At 43.0% G+C, this 20076-nt stretch overlaps 1 protein-coding gene across 20 annotated transcripts in view; it reads left to right on the forward strand.

The window, feature by feature from the left end:
* The window catches only part of LOC109550947 (transcription factor Maf), a 591860-nt gene that overhangs the window by 57765 nt on the left and 514019 nt on the right, over nt 1-20076 (forward strand). For 18 of the 20 annotated variants that reach the window (XR_012328244.1, XR_012328245.1, XR_012328246.1 and 15 more), the window contains exon 3: nt 19629-19805. The exons of the other annotated variants lie outside the window; for them this stretch is intronic. The gene's annotated coding sequence lies outside the window, so the exon portion shown is untranslated. The remainder of the gene's footprint in view (nt 1-19628; nt 19806-20076) is intronic. 20 annotated transcript variants of the gene reach the window in all.

The raw sequence follows: 20076 nt of genomic DNA on the forward strand, positions 1-20076 counted from the left end.
CTTACTAGAGTCCTCACTGAGAGGAACAAGGAATCCATGGAAAGAGCAGCCTTTAAAAGAGCATACCCGGGCTTCCGTGGTGGCGCAGTGGTTGAGAATCTGCCTGCCACTGCAGGGGACACAGGTTCGAGCCCTGGTCTGGGAAGATCCCACATGCCGTGGAGCAACTGAGCCCGTGAGCCACAACTACTGAGCCTGCACGTCTGGAGCCTGTGCTCCGCAACAAGAGAGGCCGCGACGGTGAGAGGCCCGCGCACCGCGATGAAGAGTGGCCCCCGCTTGCCACAACTAGAGAAAACCCTCGCACAGAAACGAAGACCCAACACAGCCAAAATAAATAAATAAATAAAATTAAAAGAGCATACCCTTTCTACAGCTCCAATCAACCTGATTCCAGATGGAGCCTGCGAGCTGGAGGAGCTGCTTCTGGGAGGAGGGGAATGGGCTTTCCAGAGGCAGACCAGGCCACGCCTAGTGGGGTGTTGGCTTACAAGCTGGGTACACTGACAACTACGCAAATGCTAGTAACTTGCCACCAGGAAGCAAACACTGGACAAAACTCGTGAGGAGTTAGATTTGGTTATGATTGCTGGATGGGAATCCAACAGCTGATCAAAAATGGCAAAAGCTTGAGTTTTATTTAGTTCTTTAGCTCTCCCCAGTTTTTCTATCTTTGTCTTCTCTGAAATAGCTAAAATTAATAGCTAAAAGCATAACTCTACACTTTACTGTGTTTCCTTTACAAAATTTCCGGGACTCTCTAGGCCTCCCTTTCCTTATGTTTAAAGAAAGCATAACGTTGCTGTGAGGATTAAATAAATACACATTTAGGACCATCCCTGGTCCACAGAAAGCAGACAGTACCTTAAATGCCCTTGTTTCTGTTGTAGTAGTGGTGATGGTGGTGTTGATGGTCGTGGTGATGATGGTGTTGATGGCAGTGATGGTGGTGGTAGTGGTGATGGTGGTGGTAGTGGTGATGGTGGTGGTGATAGTGGTGATGGTTGTGCAAGTTGTTCCTGTGATATCCTTGGAACTAAGACATATTCTCATTCACCACCCTCGATTCAATGTCTACTTTCCCACCAGCCTCTAGATCCACTCAACCTCTAACTATATTCTTCTCTCGATGTCTCCATATGACTGCCCACCTGATATAAGAATCTCTTGCCATCTCCCCTCTCCTTATTCCCCTTTCCAAATCGAATTCTCCAACCCCAGGGCCACTCCACCTGCCCCACTGAATCCAAACACTCTATTAAGGGTCTTCTATCTCTGCTATGTACCTCTATTTTTTCTTCTTCCCCTTTTCCTCTTTTTAGAGTCACTATGGCTCTTTTCATTTCAATTCATGCCAAGGCCACTGACTCCTGGGAGCCAGCTGGTGTGAGAAGGTAGCCTCACACCAGCTACTCCCTCATGGTTTCTCACAATCCCCCATGACTCAACCCACACAGGCAGCCACCTGCAGGATGACCCCCAGGGTCCAACATCAGCTTTTTATACTCCTGCAGGGTCTTAGTCCAGCTACAATGGTGTCAGACACTCCGTGCTGGTGCCAGGTAGTGATCTCGCATTGCTAAGCTCCCTGTGAACACGGAAACCCTGGCTGAGAACACTGCCCTTCACAGGCTGAGAGAGCAGCCCATGGTACTTAGGACAACACAGTATTTGATAGCACAAGCCTGAAGTCAAAGAGGTCAGGAGTTACATCCCGATCCTGACACTATTGGATGACCTTGACCTTGATGGGTTAGTAACCTCGAAGTATCAGTTGCCTCATCTAAACAATGGAGATACTAGAAGCTACCTCTCAGGGTCAGTTGAAGATGAAATGAAACACTATATTTAAAATGCTGAGGTTGGCATGTAACATACAACAAGTGTTCAGTTAATATTTCCCACAGTTATTTCTCCCTCACTTAAACGTACAAAGCATAATCCAGCAGTACCCTTATTAAGGGTCATTCCTCGTGTCCAACCTGACAGGGATTCTGACTTCAGATGACAGTCCCAGTAATGGCGGCCCCAAATGAAGATGCTGAGACCTCTCAAATAAGCAGAGGGACAGGGAAAGGTACAGTATATGGAGATGAGATCTAGAAAAATAAGAAAAGTAGGCCCCACTTAAATTACCTTTACCCAGCATTAATCACAATGAATGTAGCAGGAGGTCTATTTTTGTACCAACATTAGAGGTCAAAGCCAGTGGAGATTTTGAATTCTTTTTTTCTCCTTCTCAAATTACTCAGGACTCAAAGTAGAAAAGATGACCTGTTGGTTTGCTGACTGGAGATTTTAGGCAAAGTCATGAGGCACTGACGTTTCTCTCCCCAGGACAGAGTAAGGTGAAGCCTTGTCAACCACCTGGCTGATGTCATGGCCGTTGACAGTTGATCCTAATAATGTCGTCGGCAGTGTAGGCCAGGGGCTCCTGTACCATCTCCTCTGGCTCCTGGATTTCCCATACAGACTGTCTCCATTGATCGGATATAATCGAGTGATGGCTGAAATTCTGCTTCTCCATGGGCCCTATAGGCCATTTCTTTATGACACGCCCAAATTGTCCATAGCGCATTCAATCTGTTTTAATGGCCAACACAGAGGCAATTAAGCGGATTGACTGTGCAGCGATCCAAATTGTCCATTAAGAAGGTGGCCAGAATAACTGGACCAAAGGCATGTACCCCCCCATCCACTTATTTTGGGATGTCTAGTCCTGGCTGTGCCTTTAATTTCCTTAAAACCCCCGTTAACTAGTTGTGTTTAATGTTGACACCACAGATTTTTAGAATGAAGCAAAGCAGTTTGGGAAAAGAAAGAGGGATTTTTCCGATGATCCTGAGCCTTCCGATCTGAGTGAGGCAAGGGGAAGTAGGCACGTCATTCAGGTTCTGCAGGTTTATGAGGATACGAGAAATGAGATACATTGGCGCTGATTGCTCCTAATCCTCGTTTTATGAGGGGGAAGTTATCTTCCCACATTAGCAGCCCCAAGGTTATGATCTGCCTCTATAATATGTACCTGCGTTTGAACAACTGACAATTGACTTCACCTGTTCCTACTGTGCTACTTCAATCCGCAAAGGAAAACTACTCTTGCCGGAATTTTCAAGATGAAAAATGCACCCATTATATTACTGAATACAATTGATCTTTGAGCACATGCGTGTTTAGATAAATGCATTTGATCCCTTTGTGAAAATGTCAGAGGCACTGTGTATACGCAGGCTGGTTTGGTAGGGAGGGATAGAGTGTATCTGCTAAGATGCTTTCGCTGAGAAGTTTAACAGTAGAGGGCCAGTTGTTGCCAAGAGAAGGAGGCGGAGATGGTTGGGATCAACCTGATGTCTCAACTTTCATGCTGAGGGTGTTTCATGTTCCTATTTTCTCTTTCAACTGGCACTTTTCCTTTATATATTTGTCATCAGTAGTCATTGGGCAAAATCAAGAGAGAGAGCAAATTAATAAATCCATCTCAGCTTCTTTCCAAGTGATACATTTCTCCTACCATTTGCTAAAATGAATAGTATCTTACATGGATATTGTGGGGTTTGACTTTCAAAACGTATTTTCACTACAGTCTCATTTGGAATAAGTGAGGGTTCCTTCTAAGATAGATACGGTTATCTCCACGTGATGAAAATGAGGGATTCACCATAGTTATCGTGATCAGTGGCAAACAGAAGAACCAGGCCTGCTGGCTTGGAGCCTGGGATTGCCCTCAAGATAGACCTGGGTTTCCTGACTGACAAGCGGTATCCAACTGAGACTAAGGAGTAACCTGTAGTCACACTGACCGTCTCCGGCCAAGAATCTCAGTCTAGGAGGAGGACAGGTCATCTCGGCCACCCCATCCCCAATGTCACAAGTCCCCTGAGCCCAGGCAATTTTCTTAGAGGCGACAGGTAGCAAGGTGAAAAGTGAGGTATCTGGATTCGAATCCAGTCTGTGTCATTGACTAGTCACATCTCAGCTCCTTGTTTTCCTTACCTATAAACTAAGGGTAACAACAGTATCTACTTCACAGTTGTTCTATTTTCTCTCCTTTGTGATTTCTCTCCTGTTGACCAGTATGTACTGATTGGACCACCATGAGTACCTAATAGCACTCAGTAAATATTTGTTGAATGAATAAATGAGAAATAAGCAAGATTGAAATATCAAGTGCCTGGTATGTAGTCATAAATACTCAATACATGCTCACTACTGGCGGTAATAGTAATGGATTGTATCAGAAAGGTAGAGACCTAGTTCCTGCGTCTCTAAAATGAGCTAAATAATATTGCTCTCTTAGGATTATTGGATACTCTAGAAAATTCTGTGCAGAATGCCTGGCATGGAATGTACTCTCAGTGTTTCTGTAGCCATTATTATCATTATTATTATCATTATTAATATACAAAGCTCTGGGATCCCTCCAAGACTTTGTATGCCAGCAGAAAATGGAAAAGGTTATTAGCATCCCCACTGTATGCTCACCACATGGCAGAAGTTTTACCTACAACACAGTAACTAGCCTATGTAGAAAGTATTCGTATTCCTGATTTGTCGGTGAGGGAGACTGAGGCTCAGACCTATACGAGGTCATGGCTGTGGGACTTGGGTGCCATTGTGCTCTTCTCTCACGTCTTAGGTTTTTTTCGGACAATGTGTCACCTCACTAGTGGCTATTGCCCGTCATCACATTGAAGTGCATTGTTCTCTAGGCATGAATGAGAGAGGGAACTCTGGGGCTTGGGGAAGAATTATGTTAAAATGGTTCTGGTTGCTCCCCCATCAGTTTGAGGAAAGGGCAAGAACTCTTTTTTTTTTTCTTTTCCATGGAGGGGCATTTTATTTTAAATATAGCAGTGTGTGCATGTCAATCCCAAACTCCTAATCTATCCCCCTACTTACCCCCTGGCAGCCGTAAATTCCTTCTCTAAGTTTGTGAGTCTGTTTCTGTTTTGTAAATAAGTTCGTTTGTATCATTTTTTTTAGATTCTTCATATAAGCAATATCATATGCTATTTGTCTTTCTCTGACTTACTTCACTTAGTATGATAATCTCAAGGTCCATCCATGTTGCTGCAAATGGCATTATTTCCTTCATTTTTATGGCTGAGTAATATTCCATTGCTTATATGTACCACATCTTCTTTATCCATTCCTCTGTCAATAGACATTTAGGTTGCTTCCATGCCTTGGCTACTGTAAACAGGGCTGCTATGAACATTGGGGTGCACGTATCCTTTCAAACCATGTTTTTCTCCAGATATATGCGTACGAGTAGAATTGCTGGGTCATGTGGTAACTCTATTTTTAGTTTTTTAAGGAACCTCCATACTATTCTCCATAGTGGCTGCACCAACTTACATTCCCACCAACAGTGCAAGAGGGTTCCCTTTTCTCCACACCCTCTCCAGCATTTATTGTTTGTAGACATTTTGAGGATGGCCATTCTGACTGGTGTGAGGTGATATCTCATTGTAGTGTTGATTTGCATTTCTCTAACGATTAGTGATGTTGAGCATCTTTTTATGTGCCTCTTGGCCATCTATCTGTCTTCTTCGGAGAAATGTCTCTTTAGGTCTTCTGCCCATTTTTTGATTGATTGGGTTGTTTTTTTGACATTGAGCTGCATGAGCTGTTTATAAAGTTTGGAAGAACTCTTATCTAAATACCTGGCGTATAGCAGGGACTCAGTAAGTAGCTATAGGACGGGTGATGAGCCCCTCCTCAGACAGAGGGAGGGTCAGAGGGTTAGCGTTCTCAAGGCCTAGTCACCTGCGTTGGGCCCAAGCAAAATCCCAGAGGCTCCATATGAGACACTTGAGCACAGTGGCTCTGTGTCCTGACATCACTATCATAAACACTTTGAGGACGTAGCTCCTAGTTTCTCTCCATTTAGAGAGCAAATATAGCTTAGTGGCCCTGAGTTAGTGCCTTCCCTTCTGCCCTTACACGTGGCTCCCCCATAGTCCGTTCAGCAGACGCACAGTCGTCCGCATTTGTAGAGTCCACGGCAAATTTCCTAATATCTGTGAACCACGAACCACCTTATCAACCCTTCTCTTCTCTTACGGTGGCACAATTAGCCAGATGGTAAAGCTCTTTAAAATGAAAGAAAACCCTAAAAGAATATTGATTTTCTCCAGAGCCGTAATAGTAAATGTACCATTCCAAACTGGAGAGGGGACCCGTTTGGAAGGGACCCAGAAATCTAAAACCATCTGCATGCAGTGACATTTTTTTAAAAAGCATCACAAAAAATTATATCTATGGAAATAAAAAATTAAAAAAATTATATATATGGAAGCTTATCTATCATTAAATTACTCAGTTTGGATTTCCACTAATAAAATAGAAGGACTTGTTACTCTATTAGGCAAGTCACTCCCATTATTAATTTGTTAGATAAATGGCTTCTATATCTTGGAACTTTAAATGAAATGGAATTCACTAATCCTAATTGCTTTGCCTTCTACCGGAATTTTTTCCCATTAGTTCAGCATGTTGTTGTTTTTTTTCTCTCTCTCTCTCTCTTTTCCACTTGAAGAGAGGAGCCTTCTTCAACTTAAAGCCTTAGGGTATACTTCATGGGTTTATTAATTATCAGGTATTCATTCAGAGGGGTTAATTAAGCAGTAACTTTCTGTTGACTGCGGTATACAAAGAATAAAAGGCTGGACTTCGCCTGCTGATTAAGCTGCTAGTGACATGCCTTCATCTTCCTCCCTGTGGTTGGGGGAAATAAAAGTCTTTGACCAGTTCTGGTCTTGAGTTCCAAGGCCACTTAGGAGGGCAGTTAAATCCAGTTCATATTTACAACTCCAGCCACCTTGAGATCATCCAAAAAAGAGAAGAGATTCCCACTTCTTGGGGGAAATTTTGTTCTTCTCTAATAACCACTCTTCTTTCTTTTTAGCCCAAAGCTTAAACTTTTGCATTCTTCCTTTTTTCAACCAGTCGCTCACGATGCCTTTCTTATACTGTGGCTTCCAAAAGTCTATGGCGTGTTTCTGAGCAGCAGAAGAGAAAGAATGAGTTTCTCCCCCAGCTCTAGGGAGTTTGGTGGAATTAAAATAAGTCACCATGATAACTCCACAAGCAGGCAGGAGTGGCGGGAGCTTGGATTTTCTTCTTGATCATTTTCATCTCAGAGTACATCTACTCAGGTTCACGCTCAGTGGTTGTAGTTCCTAAAAGCGAAGTCTGGATAGAAGCACAGCATCCATGCAGGGGTGGTGGGTCCCTTGAAGGTTGACCAAACAGCTCATCAAGCAGGAAAAAGAAAAGAGATGACTGAGCATCCTCTAACAATGCTCCGTTCATCCAGCTTTTAGGAGGGAAGAAAACAAAACCATTTTACTGCCACGGTCTTGAAATGTTCTAGAATGTTCCTCCGGGAAGAGAGAGGAAGGAAAGCTCATGAAAAACCTACTCACCAGAGGCTCCTAATGCTCTAGTTCACCCTACCTGAAAATGAGGTGGCAACAGAGAAAATGGGAAACGGCACGTCTGGGTTGGCAATCCCATCCTCCATCTTCCAGAATAATTCAAACCAGATGGTACCTTACCTGGGAAGACACACAGCGTATAGTGTAGTGGCCACAAAGTGGCTCTGGCATGATTTGCACATGGATTTGAGCCATGGCTCTGCCATTTATTAGCTGAGTGATCATGGGCAAGTTATTAAGCTCTCTGAGGCCCACTCGCATATGATCTCATTCTTTCCACATTCTAGTTGACGACATAGGCATTTCCCCATATCATAGATGAGGGAAAGAAGGAATGCAGAGGTCAGGTAAATTACCCAAGGCCACACAGCTATCTCAAATGTCGATATGAAATCGAATAAGATGTATGTAAAATTTTGGGTACAGGACTGGTCCTACTAATTACCTGATAAATGTCAGTGGTTCCTATCATTATTACATCACTCATGCCAACTCAGCCAGCTTTTTCTTAGCTTAAATATTGTCTTTTTCTGAAAGAAATAGGCCTTTACAAGGTGACAACACCTTTTTAAAAAATATTTCAGAAACGAAGCTAGTAAGTTTTTCTGGCATGGAGTTCTGACCTCTTAACATACACACACACACAAATAATCTCGCTCATAAGTCTTTGTGTTTTATGAGATTTACAGGGTACCAAAGTTATCCAGAGAAGCCATTCTCTGTATATGGAAATATACACATAGTATCACATAAAACCACTGCAATATACACCTCGAGAAAGTACATCATCACACTCACACTGGAGAACAAAAATACACGTGCCATAGCGACTGTCTTCCAAGGGTATATATGGAAAGGGGGCGACAAGAGTAACTGGTGGAGAAAGCTGACAAAGACTCCTTCGGCCAAGCCACCCAGGTCAACATCAACAGTGGTCACCCTTGTGACAGCATATGATCCTCCGGTGCAGCAAGATGTGACGACAGTGGCCCTTTACCTCTGTGGTCGTCCTCTGCAAAATCCGTAAACCAGTAGGACCATGAGGAAAACCAGACAGATGGCAGCCGAGGACCATTCTGTAAGATGCCTGAGCGGTCCTCCTCTAAACTGTCCAGGTTATCGAAACCAAAGAAAGTCTGAGAAATCCTCACGGCCAAGAGGAGCCCAAAGAGACACGATGATTACACGTAATGTGGGATCCTAGATGGCATATCCCGGAACATAAAAAAAAATTAGGTGAAGACTAGAACAAAATCCAAATAAATCACGGACTTTAATTAATACTAATGTATACATACTGGTTCGTTGACTGAAACAAATGTGTTATCCTCACATGTGACATTGATCACAAAGGAAACTGCATGCAGGGGGGCATGGGAAGGATGATCTGGGAATCCAGTACTATCTGCTCAGTTTTTCTGTAAATCTAAAACTGTTCTTAGAGTCTATGATGATAGCAATAAGTTTTCAGTACATTTTAAAGTGCTCGTAACAAACAGAGGCATGCCTTACTGACTCCATGGCAGGCTCCCACTCTGTACCCAGATTCAGGGGGACCACAGTCAGGCAAATCTAGTAAGATGAGTGTTCACGACGACGGTCTTCTGCATGTTCACCACCTAGTCTGTAGTCTATCCTGGAACCCATCTGGCCAGTAGGAAGATCCGTAGCCTTAGGGTGCCTCTGATATTGGAAGTCCCCAGGACAAATCTGGCCTCTCTACTCCAGAGCTGAGTCGGGGAGACGCTGAGGCAAGAGGCCATGCTCGCTTATGCATTGAAGTATGGTACAAATATTTATTAGATGGTTGTTCTTGCCAGGCTCTGTGTTTTGGGTAAGCCCCCACCTTCAGAAAACTTAGTCCCCTGGAGAAGTCAGGGAGATGCCCTGCTACCGGGTAACACCGAAGTTGTGATCTATAAGAGGAACCAAGAGAATAAGCGGTGACGGGCAGGAGGGAGATGTAGATCTCCACGAGAACCAAGGGGAAGGGTCTAGAAGGACGGTGCTCACATATGGGGTCACTGGTACACAGACCTGGGGTCCCTCCCGTGAGCCCGCAGCCCTCTCTTTAGCTGCCTCATCCCGGGCCTCTGGGGAAAAGCCAGCCTCAGTTCAGCATTTGGGAGAACAAAGGGGAAGCAGTTGTGACCCAGAGACTACAAATGTTTTCTTAAGCAACCACAAGGGACAGCCTCTTTGGTGAGCGCACTTACCAGATGGCTGGGGCTCGTCAGCTGCTTCCAATCAAATCTTGCACCACTGAGTCGGTGGATCCCACACACTCAGCAAGATTCTGCTGAGTGCAGGAATTAAAAAAAAAAAAGACAAAACACTTATTTTGTTCCATACCTAGAAAGTGTGCTCTTGGTGTTTTGGGGGGACAGAATCCAAAACCAACAAGACCGTATCAGAAGAAAGTAGTGGAAAACGGACCACAGCACCCTGTCCTGGGGCATGAGTTTTGTCTTCAGTTTATGGTGTTAGGGTAAAGGCAAGCAGAGGAGAAAACTGGTTCTTCCAGTCGAGGCCGGGTCGGGGGGGTGGGGGGGGGCACTGCTTTGGGGAGAGATGGGGGAAAAGGAGAGGGGAAGAGAGAAATGAGGACGTTTGCAAGGTCACGGGGTGCCAGAGTTCAATTTATTATTATAAATATTTTGCAAATTATAATTTATCTTGCTGAATCTCAATTATAATTTATCTTTTGTCTTTAAAAAGGACTAAATTCATTGCATCATAAATATATATATATATTAATAAATATCATATAAGTGAATGCAGATATATGTATTGTACTTGATTACTGATATCAGATAAATCAGTGTGCATGACAGCAACTTTGGAAAACACTGGAGTGGAAATTTAAAAATATATCATCCATACCCACCTCTCTCCACATCAAACGGTTTCCTTTTAAAGACACTGCTGGAACAACTGTTCTTCTGGGAAGGGGAGGAGGCCAGTGAGAAATGAGATAATTTCTAATGATGTGGTTGAATATGATGAGGCTTTTTGGTCCTCACACCTCCCCGTACACACACGCCCTAAAATACAGCTCCTGGGTTGGAAATGCTCCCTCCACCAAACAAAAATAGTGGTCACCCTCTCCCTCTGAATCTCCCTAGATACAGGTCATGCCTTTTCGAATTGGAACAATGCTTACTGAATTGAACACCCCCAGATGGCACAGAGGCCCTCACGAACAGGGCATTGCAGAAACGCCCAAGTCTGTTGGAGACGTTCAGTGTCATTCAGGTCTGAGCACCTAGTACGTCCTGGAGCCACCAGGCTTGTTCACACCTGCTTAATCTTTCCAAGACATAGAGCAGGCAGATTGGTTCCTATAAGACACTTATGCAAAAGGCAGGCAAAGCTCTGCTGTGGGAAGAGTCTTATGTGTGCCCCACCCCGGGCCATTCCAGACAGCAGAGGTGTCAGGGGACTGATAGGAGCTTTGGTGTGGTTTATACTCAATAAAATGCTTAGATTTTGTCTCCTCCTCCTGTCTCCCTCCCCCCGCACCAAATCACACAAACAGAAAGTGAGGCCCAATAATCCTCTTATCAATGCAAGTAAAAAGAATTACTACGTTAGCCACCTCCTGATATCCAGTGCTCTCCCAAGGCCGAGATTAAAACTCTATAAGATCCCATTTCTGCATCTATAAAATGGGGCAAAATACAAGCTCACAGGGCAGTGGGAGGTTTAGAGATGAAGAGATGCAAGTTTGCAAGACCCCTGGTACTTGGCTTGCCCCAAAGTGGGAGCTTCCCTCCCCTGTCCTCTTTCTAGTCTGCACAATCCTGATCCAGCAACACTCTTGTGATAAAACACAGTTTGGCAGGCTGTGAAATTGTTAACGTTTGGATTCGGATGATGGCGAGGGAGAAAATTAAATTGCACGCATCTGGAGTAAGACTGGGAGCTCAGGAATGATCTGCCAAAGGGAAGCTTGATTTGGAAAAGTGGTCCCTAGTTTTTACGACTTCCCAGTACAAAAGCACCACTCGAAAGGGTCAGAGCTCAGGACGTGCTGTAGTTGAACGTGACTTAGTGATGGGAGGCCTGGAGGATGAACACTGAGCCTCCTTCTGAGGAAAGAGGGAGAGTAGGGTCCAAGGAAGGTAGGAAAGCACTGCTCTTTCCTGGAACTAGAGTGGAAAGCCTCCTTCCAAATCCAGGCAACTTCTCCTTGCCCAGAGGTGACTTTGGAATTTGTGTCTTTCTGCAGCCATTGGTTAACAGTTAGAAATCCATCCATAAAATTTGGTCAGAAAGCTATAATTTTCCCTCTGGAAAATTGCCCCGTTGTGTAGAAATTTTGCTTGTTTGTTTGTTTGTTTTAATTCTTGTAAGATGCTAAAAATAGCATGGGACTCATTGTTGACAAGGGTAGCTAAGTGTTTCTAAATCAGGATGTCAACTGATTTTGCTGCCATTATATGCAAGCTTTCTCTCGGAAAGAAGCAGTATGAAAAGGGTCGGATGCAAATATACTATCCTGTTTATCTTGTATTGATTCAGTCAAGACTTTCCTTGGTCACTTAAGCCTGCCGAAGGCATTTTAAATATTACAGGATCCCAACGTATCTATCTTATTATTCACTCCTGGGGCCCAAGTCCCTCTGCTAGTGTGGTTCCCAGTCTATAATAGATGACCAGTAACTATGGAATGGGAGGATGAAGGAACGGTTGCAGCAAGTAATGACAGAACTAACTGTAAGCGGTTCCAGGGTTCTGGCTATTTCTTTCTCTCTTCAACCCACCACTCAACATTCCATTTCCTAGAAAAACGCTCACGTTATGCCAGGTGAGACTGGATTACGTGACCTCTAGGCTAGCACTGGCTTCTCTTCCCACATCCTCTTCTTAAAGAACCCATCCGAGAACTTGCTCCCTTATCCCTAACTTGTAGGAGTGTTTTCAAACTCCTCTGATTGTAAGAATCACCTGGAATGCACACTGAACACACAGCTTCCCAAGTCCTTCCTGTGGAGCTCAACCTCAGCTGCATATTAGATTCAACAGGGGAGCTTTTAAAACTGCTGATGACCAAGCTGTCTCCCAGACCAAGCTCGGGGTGTAGGATCCCAGTCATCAGTGGCTTTAAAGCTCCCTGAGTGGTCCTGCGTGCGGCCAAGCTTGAGTACCACTGTCAAGATTGTGATTCAGCAGGTCTGCTCTGGGACTTTAGGGACCGTGTGGAAGTGCCCCAGGTGATTCTTATCATCATGGAGAGATTTTTGGAAACATCGGGCTACAGTCTGGGGACCAGATCAAGCACAGTTTCTGAAACGTGCATCAATTTCTCGTACGACGGGTCAGTCCCCTGTGTACAGTTGAATGGTCCGGTGGCAAACACCTAATTAAGTTGGACCAATCACATCCTCTCACCTGGGATATTGGAAAGGGAATCAGTGGGTTGCAGGTGGTGTCCTTTGTAAGAAAATATAAAGTAAATTTGAGATGGGATAGTCATGTCTATTCCATTACATGTGAAGCTGGGGGAAGGAGGCAACAGACCCGCTGAGAGAAAGAAGTAGTCATAAAAAAGAGAGAGAGAGAAGGAGAAAGATATCCTTAGATCTTGAAAGCTTTCTTTCTGCTCCTGATTCCTCATTCTCATGAGGCCGAGGTATCTGTTCTACCCATAGGTTCGTTCGTTATTCCTTAATTCTTTACACCTTCTATGTGTTTCTATATATTTCTTTATTATTTTCTAGATTAAGTAGGTTTTTCTTTCTTACCAATTCAGATATAATTGTGACGGGACATACTCACCATTCTTCCCAGAGCCCAACGAACAATGGTGTCTGCCCCGGGATTCACATTTCCTAATCACAAAGTTTCTTTTTTCTTTTACAGTCAGGTTTGTGGCACTATAACTTATCAACAACAAAACTAACCTTTTGTGTTCCATTATGTGACCTTTGACAAATGTGACAGTGGTGTAGCCACCTTTATATTCACAATATAGACTATTCCTATCACCCCCAAAACTTCCCTCTGCCCACTTTGTACCTTCAGCTTCTGGCATTCACTAATATCGTGTCTGTACCTATAGTTTTGGGTTTTGTTTTTTTTTTTTTTCCTTTCCGTAATGTCACATGATTGGAATCATACAGTTGGTGTACTTTTGAGTCTGGCCTCCTTCACTTAACAGTGCTTTTTTTTTTTTTTTTTTTTAACGGTGCATTTTGGACTAATCCACGTTGTTGCACGTATCAGAAGTGTTTTGTTTTGTTTTTTGTTTTGCCCAGGTGTATTTCACTCTATGGCTATACCATCATTTGTTCATCCATCCGCCAGTTGAATGACATTTGAGTAGTCTGTTTTTTTCTGGGTTTTGGTGATGATGAATAAATCCATCGTAAACATTTGTATTCAGCTTTTTGTGTGAAAATATATTTTCATTCTTCTTGGGTAAATGTCCAGGGATGGAATTACTGAGTAATATGTAAGTGTATGTTTAAATTTATTAGAACGTGTCAAACTACTTTGCAAAATGGCTGTACCATTTTGCATTTCCGTGAGCAGTGTATGAGAATTCCAATTGTTCTTACTCTTTTCGGCACTAGCTGTTGCCACTTTGATTTTTTAAGTTATTTTAGCCATTCTAATAGGTAATGGTGTCTCATTGTGGTTTTAAGTTGGATTCCCTTTTCTAATGACGGATAATGTTAAGCATTGTTTCGTGTATTTATTTATCATCTCTATCTTCCTTGGTGAAGTGTCTCAAGATATTTTCCCCATTTCTTTGTTAGGTTGCTTTCTTATTATGGAGTTTTGAGTGTTCTTCGATAGTAATCCTTCATCAGGCATTTATTTTGCAAATATTTTCTCACAGCTTTCGGCTGGTTTATTCATTTTAACTGTGTCTCCTGAAGGGTAGAAATTTTTAATTTTGATGAGGTCCAACTTACCAATTTAAAAAGAAAGGATTGTATTTGTTGTGTTGTATCAAAGAAATCTTTGCCCAAGTCAAGATTTCCTCCGATCCCAAGGTTTTCTTCTATCCTTTCTTCCCATGTTTTACATTTAGGTCTATGATCCATTTAGACTTAATATTTGTATATGGTACAAGTTATAAACCAGTGTTCATTTATTTTGCATATAGTGTCCAATTACCATTTGTTGAAAAGACTGTCCTCAGTTCTGACTTGTTATTTATACCTGTTTCTTTAGCTATTTTTAGTAGCTGCTTTAGGGTTTCCTGCATATATTTTTAAATTATTGCAGTCAACCTACAAATACCACTTTAACCCTACCTGTATAATGAAAGAATCTTACAACAGTAAACTTCCAATTCTTCTCTAAGGTAGGTCTGCATACCTGGGCCTCAAAGGTGGGTTTTCTGCCCGTTTCTGTGCCTCTTCTCCGTGGCAGCCAACCTCTGCATTGCATCTGTGATGGGTCCTGTGGAACAGCTGTTTACCGCCCTTCTCCCAACAATAGGTCTCTGTTGGTTATGAACTCTTTCATCGCCCTTCCCGGATACAGAGGGATTTTATATTTTATCCTTCTCTGAGCCTCAATGAGTCTTTACCTGTGCCCTGGATGTTACAGGGTTTGCTCTGCCTCTCCAGGTAGCTTAAGGATTTTGTTCAGTAGTGGGAAAGGGTTCATTCAGATGGGGCTTCCTGCCTCCCCGCGGTGGCCGTGATTTCTCTCTCCCAGGCCTGCATCACGTAAGCAGGCTCACTCTGGTCTACTGCTGGTCCCCAGCCTTTCTTGTGAGCATCTGGTGGACCAATCTGGAAATCCTGCCAGTGAGTGAGAGCTCCCAGTGTGTCCGTGGCTCCTACTGGTCCCATATTCTCATGCTGGCCTAGGCTCAGTCTTTGGCAATTTATTTAAAATGTTAAGGTACCTTCTGGTGTTGCTTCTTCCCACGGCCTGCCATGTGGAAAACTGTGCTCCCAGCCCCCTTGGAGAGGCCTGTCTTTACTTGGAAATTGGGCTACTTGGTGGGCCTGTAACTTCAGCTCTTTCACAGGTTCAAGAACAGTAAATTGATACAGCCACTATGGAGAACAGTATGGAGGTTCCTTAAAAAACTACAAATAGAACTACCATATGACCCAGCAATCCCACTACTGGGCATATACCCTGAGAAAACCATAATTCAAAAAGAGTCATGTACCACAATGTTCACTGCAGCTCTATTTACAATAGCCAGGACATGGAAGCACCCTAAGTGTCCATCGACAGATGAATGGATAAAGAAGATGTGGCACGTATATACAATGGAATATTACTCAGCCATAAGAAGAAACGAAATTGAGATATTTGTAGTGACGTGGATGGACCTAGAGTCTGTCATACAGAGTGAAGTAAGTCAGAAAGGGAAAAACAAATACCATATGCTAACACATATATATGGAATCTAAAAAAAAGAGAAGAAAATGGTCAGAAGAACCTAGGGGCAAGTTGGGAATAAAGATGCAGACCTACTAGAGAATGGACTAGAGGATATGGGGAGGGGGAAGGGTAAGCTGTGACAAAGTGAGAGAGTGGCATGGGCATATATACACTACCAAATGTAAAATAGATAGCTAGTGGGAAGCAGCCGCATAGCACAGGGAGATCAGCTCCATCCTTTGTGACCACCTAGAGGGGTGGGCTAGGGAGGGTGGGAGGGGGGGAGACGCAAGAGAGAAGAGATATGGGAACATATGTATATGTATAACTGATTCACTTTGTTATAAAGCAGAAACTAACACACCATTGTAAAGCAATTATACTCCAATAAAGATGTTAAAAAAAAAAAAGAAATTCCTTAATTTAATACTTTGCCATGCGCAACTTTGCCTCAGATCCAAGGATGCTAGGATTTACTAAACACATCGAAATCACTTAAAAAAAAAAAAAAGAAAGAAAGAATAGTTCACCTGGATTTTCCTTGTTGTTAGGGTGGGTGAAGAGGTTTCTATACCCAAGGCGGAAGTGGGACCCCTTCTTTACACAAAGACGTTAAACTTCCAGAAAACACCCGCTTCTCTCTTAGACACATACAGGATATAGACCAGATCAACAAGTCACTTCAACGTTCAGTTCATCATTGAACAGCTAATCCAATCAAGACAGTCTCTCTGAATTATATACCTAAGTATTGATTGATTGAACCTCATGAGCTATTTACTGATATACAGATACACAAATCTCATTTTTATCATTTCTTCCAATACATTTCTAGGTAGACGGTTTTAGCTTGGAGTTCTTTTAATGCTATTTTAATGCTGTGTTTCTTTCCTTTTTAAAATATGGTAAAATAATTTAGTACTTGTATTAGTTTCTTACGTCTTTGATAACAGATTGCCACAAACTAGTTTTGCCTAAAACAACAGAAATTTACTCTTTCACAGTTCTGCAGACCAGCAGTCTGAAATTGAGGTGTGGGCAGGTAGCCTGCTTTTGGAGGATCCGTGTTCCATGCTTTTCTCCTAGCCTCTGGTGGCTGCCAGCAGTCCCTGGCGTTCCTTGGTTTGGGGATGCATCACCCCAATCTTTGCCTCCATCTTTTTTTTTTAATTGAAGTATAGTTGATTTACAATGTTTCAGGTGTACAGCAAAGTGATTCAGTTATACATACATATACATATGCATATATATTCTTTTTCAGATTCTCTTCCATTATAGGTTATGACAAGATATTGAATGTAGTTCCCTGTGCTACAGTAGGTCCTTGTGGTTTATCTGTTTTCTATATAGTCGTGTACATCTATTAACCCCAAATTCCCAATTTTTCCCTCCCCGCTTTCCCCTTTGGTAACCACAAGTTTGTTTTCTACCTCTGTGAGTCTCTTTCTGTTTTGTAAATAAGTACATTTGTATCACTTTTTTAGATTCCACATACTAGCGATATATGGTATTTGTCTTTCTCTGTCTGACTTACTTCACTTAGTGTGATAATCTCTAGGTCCACCCATGTTGCTGCGAATGGCATTATTTCCTTCTTTGTTATGGCTGAGTACTATTCCACTGTGTATATGTACCACATCTTCTTCATCCATTCACCTGTCGATGGACACTTAGGTTGTGCCCCATCTTCACATCGCCATCTTCACTCTATGCATCCTCTTCTCTTATAAGGACACCTATCATTGGATGTAGGGTCCACCCTAAACCCAGGACCATCTCATCTTGAGGTCCTTAACTTATTTATATCTGCAAAGACCTTTTTTCCAAATAAAGTCACCTTCACAGATTCTGGGGGTTAGGGATCAGATATATCTTTTGTAGGGCCCTACAGTTCTATTGATTTATGTCTACCCAGTCACACGTGTTGTTTTCATAGTTGTAAGTTTTGTATCCACTGAGTCACTGTTACTTGGTGAGCAGAAGCTGGGGGGAAGCCTTGGTCATTAAGATGGCTGCCAGTATTTGCCAGTTTCACCTAGAACCAAATGATTTAATCAGTGAAGCCATTTGCTAATATATGTGTGTGTATGTATATATATATATATATATATTTTTTTTTTTTTTTCCTGAAACACCCACCAAGAAAATCATTAGACATACTTTGGCTGGACTGGGATCTTTAGTGGGTCTGTAGTTTCAAAGTGAATGGGGCACAGCATCACCAGAAAGCCCACCCAAAATTAAGACGAAACTGAATTAAGAGTAATTAATAGCCCAAAGTTAGTTTATGTTGACCACCACAGACAACTTATGTTTGGCAGGTATAGACTCATTTCTCTGGTTTATATGGTCATTAAAATGAAGCACCATGGAGCCATAATGATCTGAATAATTTAATTCTGCTATTCAGGGATGAAGAAGAACTGAGTTCATATCTCAGCTAATCCATTTATAAGGTATGGGACCCTACACAAGTTATGCCATGAGTCTGTGCCTCACTTTTCCCATCTGTTAAATAAAAATAATATTACCTAGGTTCTCTCAGTGTTGTCCTCAAGATTCAATTAGGTGAGACCATGTAGGCAAAGCAGGGGCAAGTTCCAAGCACTAATAAATGTTAGTGACCCTCCCCTTTGACCCCATATTGCTATTCATTAAATTAACCTTTCCCCACATGAACTGATTACGTAATGCTTTATGGCATTTTTCTGCTCATGCAGAAATGAAAGCAAGAAAGAGGCCTGGAATGGAAGTCAGGAGAAGTGGACTCTAACCCAAAGACCTCTATAACCCAGCTGTTTAGGCTGCACAACTGGGCTTCCTTCCCTGGGCCTCAGTTCCCTTAACCACAAAACAAAGGGTTCCAAAGTTATCCACCATCTCGCAGCCCCTTGCAACCCGGACCGCACACAATTTACATATTGGTTGGCACAATAAGTGTCAGGGATGCATCCAGACTTTCACACCATCAGTGATTCACTGATAATCTCCTAACTCAGAGAGTAAAACCAGCACAATCGGGAGAATAAAAACCAGGCCTCTCTTTGCCAGGAAAGAAGCCTTGGATTTGGGGGTAAAACAGATGCAGGACTATGTGGGTTTTCCGCCAGGCCCAGTGGATAGTGTATTCAAGGCCTGTCTCGTCCCAGAAGAGCTGGCACCACCCCAACCTCAGCCCCACACAGACCAGCGTTTATGGCCTTTCCGAAACCTCCCAAGTATGTATTTCATAAAAGCAGGGCCTGGTTCAAATCCCTTGTAATGTCTCCAAAGGGAAAGAATAGAGTCAATAATCAGGGCTGTGTCTGTGTGTCGTAAATTCCCCAATCCCCTATTCCCTCTCCCAGCTAGCACACGCGGGCGCACGCACACACACACCTAAACACAGCCATAAATATATACACTCCCATTGAATAGACTGGCGATTCAAATTACAGTTACAGTGTAATAAAACTGACTGATCTGTGGGGTGTGTGCAGAAGTGTAAGTGTGTGTGTGTGTGTGTGTGTGAGTGAGAGAGAGAGAGAGAGAGACTTACAAGCCTCTCCATTACTTGAGAGATCCCTCTGGGACACTGAAATAAGCTGTCTTCACTGAACCGTCCTGGAAGCTTCTTATCCCTGGATGCAGGGCTGGCTACCTAATTCGCAGGCCCAGTCTTCAAAACTTAAGAATTTCAAAACAGCACCAGCAGAGCCTGAAACCAAGTGTGAGATGAGACCTTCTCACTGTCAAGACCACATGCGATTGTGCAAGTCACACTCTGGCTTATTAACAAACCAGCGGGTCTGGATCAGGTTCTCATACCCTGCACCGTTTCTTTAGGATATCTTACACTGAAATGGGCTCGTGGAGGTGTGTGACATCACAGAAACGGAGTGGTCTTTGGAAAGAGGCTGGCCTGGGTTTGAATCCTGCTAGACCACATACCAACGGTGTCTCCTTGGACACTTCCATTCCTCGTTTTGAACGTCAACATCCCATCTATTAAATGGAGACAGGGTGAGTCATTTCCCAGAATTACAAGGAGGATTAAATGCAGCAAGACGTATAAAACTGCGAGGACAAAGCCTGGCACACAGTAGGTGTTCAAAGGGCCCTTCTTTGGGGCACAGAACTTGCAGATCTGTCCAAAGAAAAACCACACTATTAAAAATGAAGCTATTGTAATTGAGGTTTGCCAGGGGTCGCTGGTGATGAGGACCGAGTGGGATTTGAAAGCCTGACACACCGTTTTCAATGTCCTTTCTTTTACCTCTAATGAGGTTTCTCC

The sequence above is a fragment of the Tursiops truncatus genome, chromosome 19 (genome assembly GCF_011762595.2).
Source record: "Tursiops truncatus isolate mTurTru1 chromosome 19, mTurTru1.mat.Y, whole genome shotgun sequence".
Classification (NCBI taxonomy): Eukaryota; Metazoa; Chordata; class Mammalia; order Artiodactyla; family Delphinidae; genus Tursiops; species Tursiops truncatus.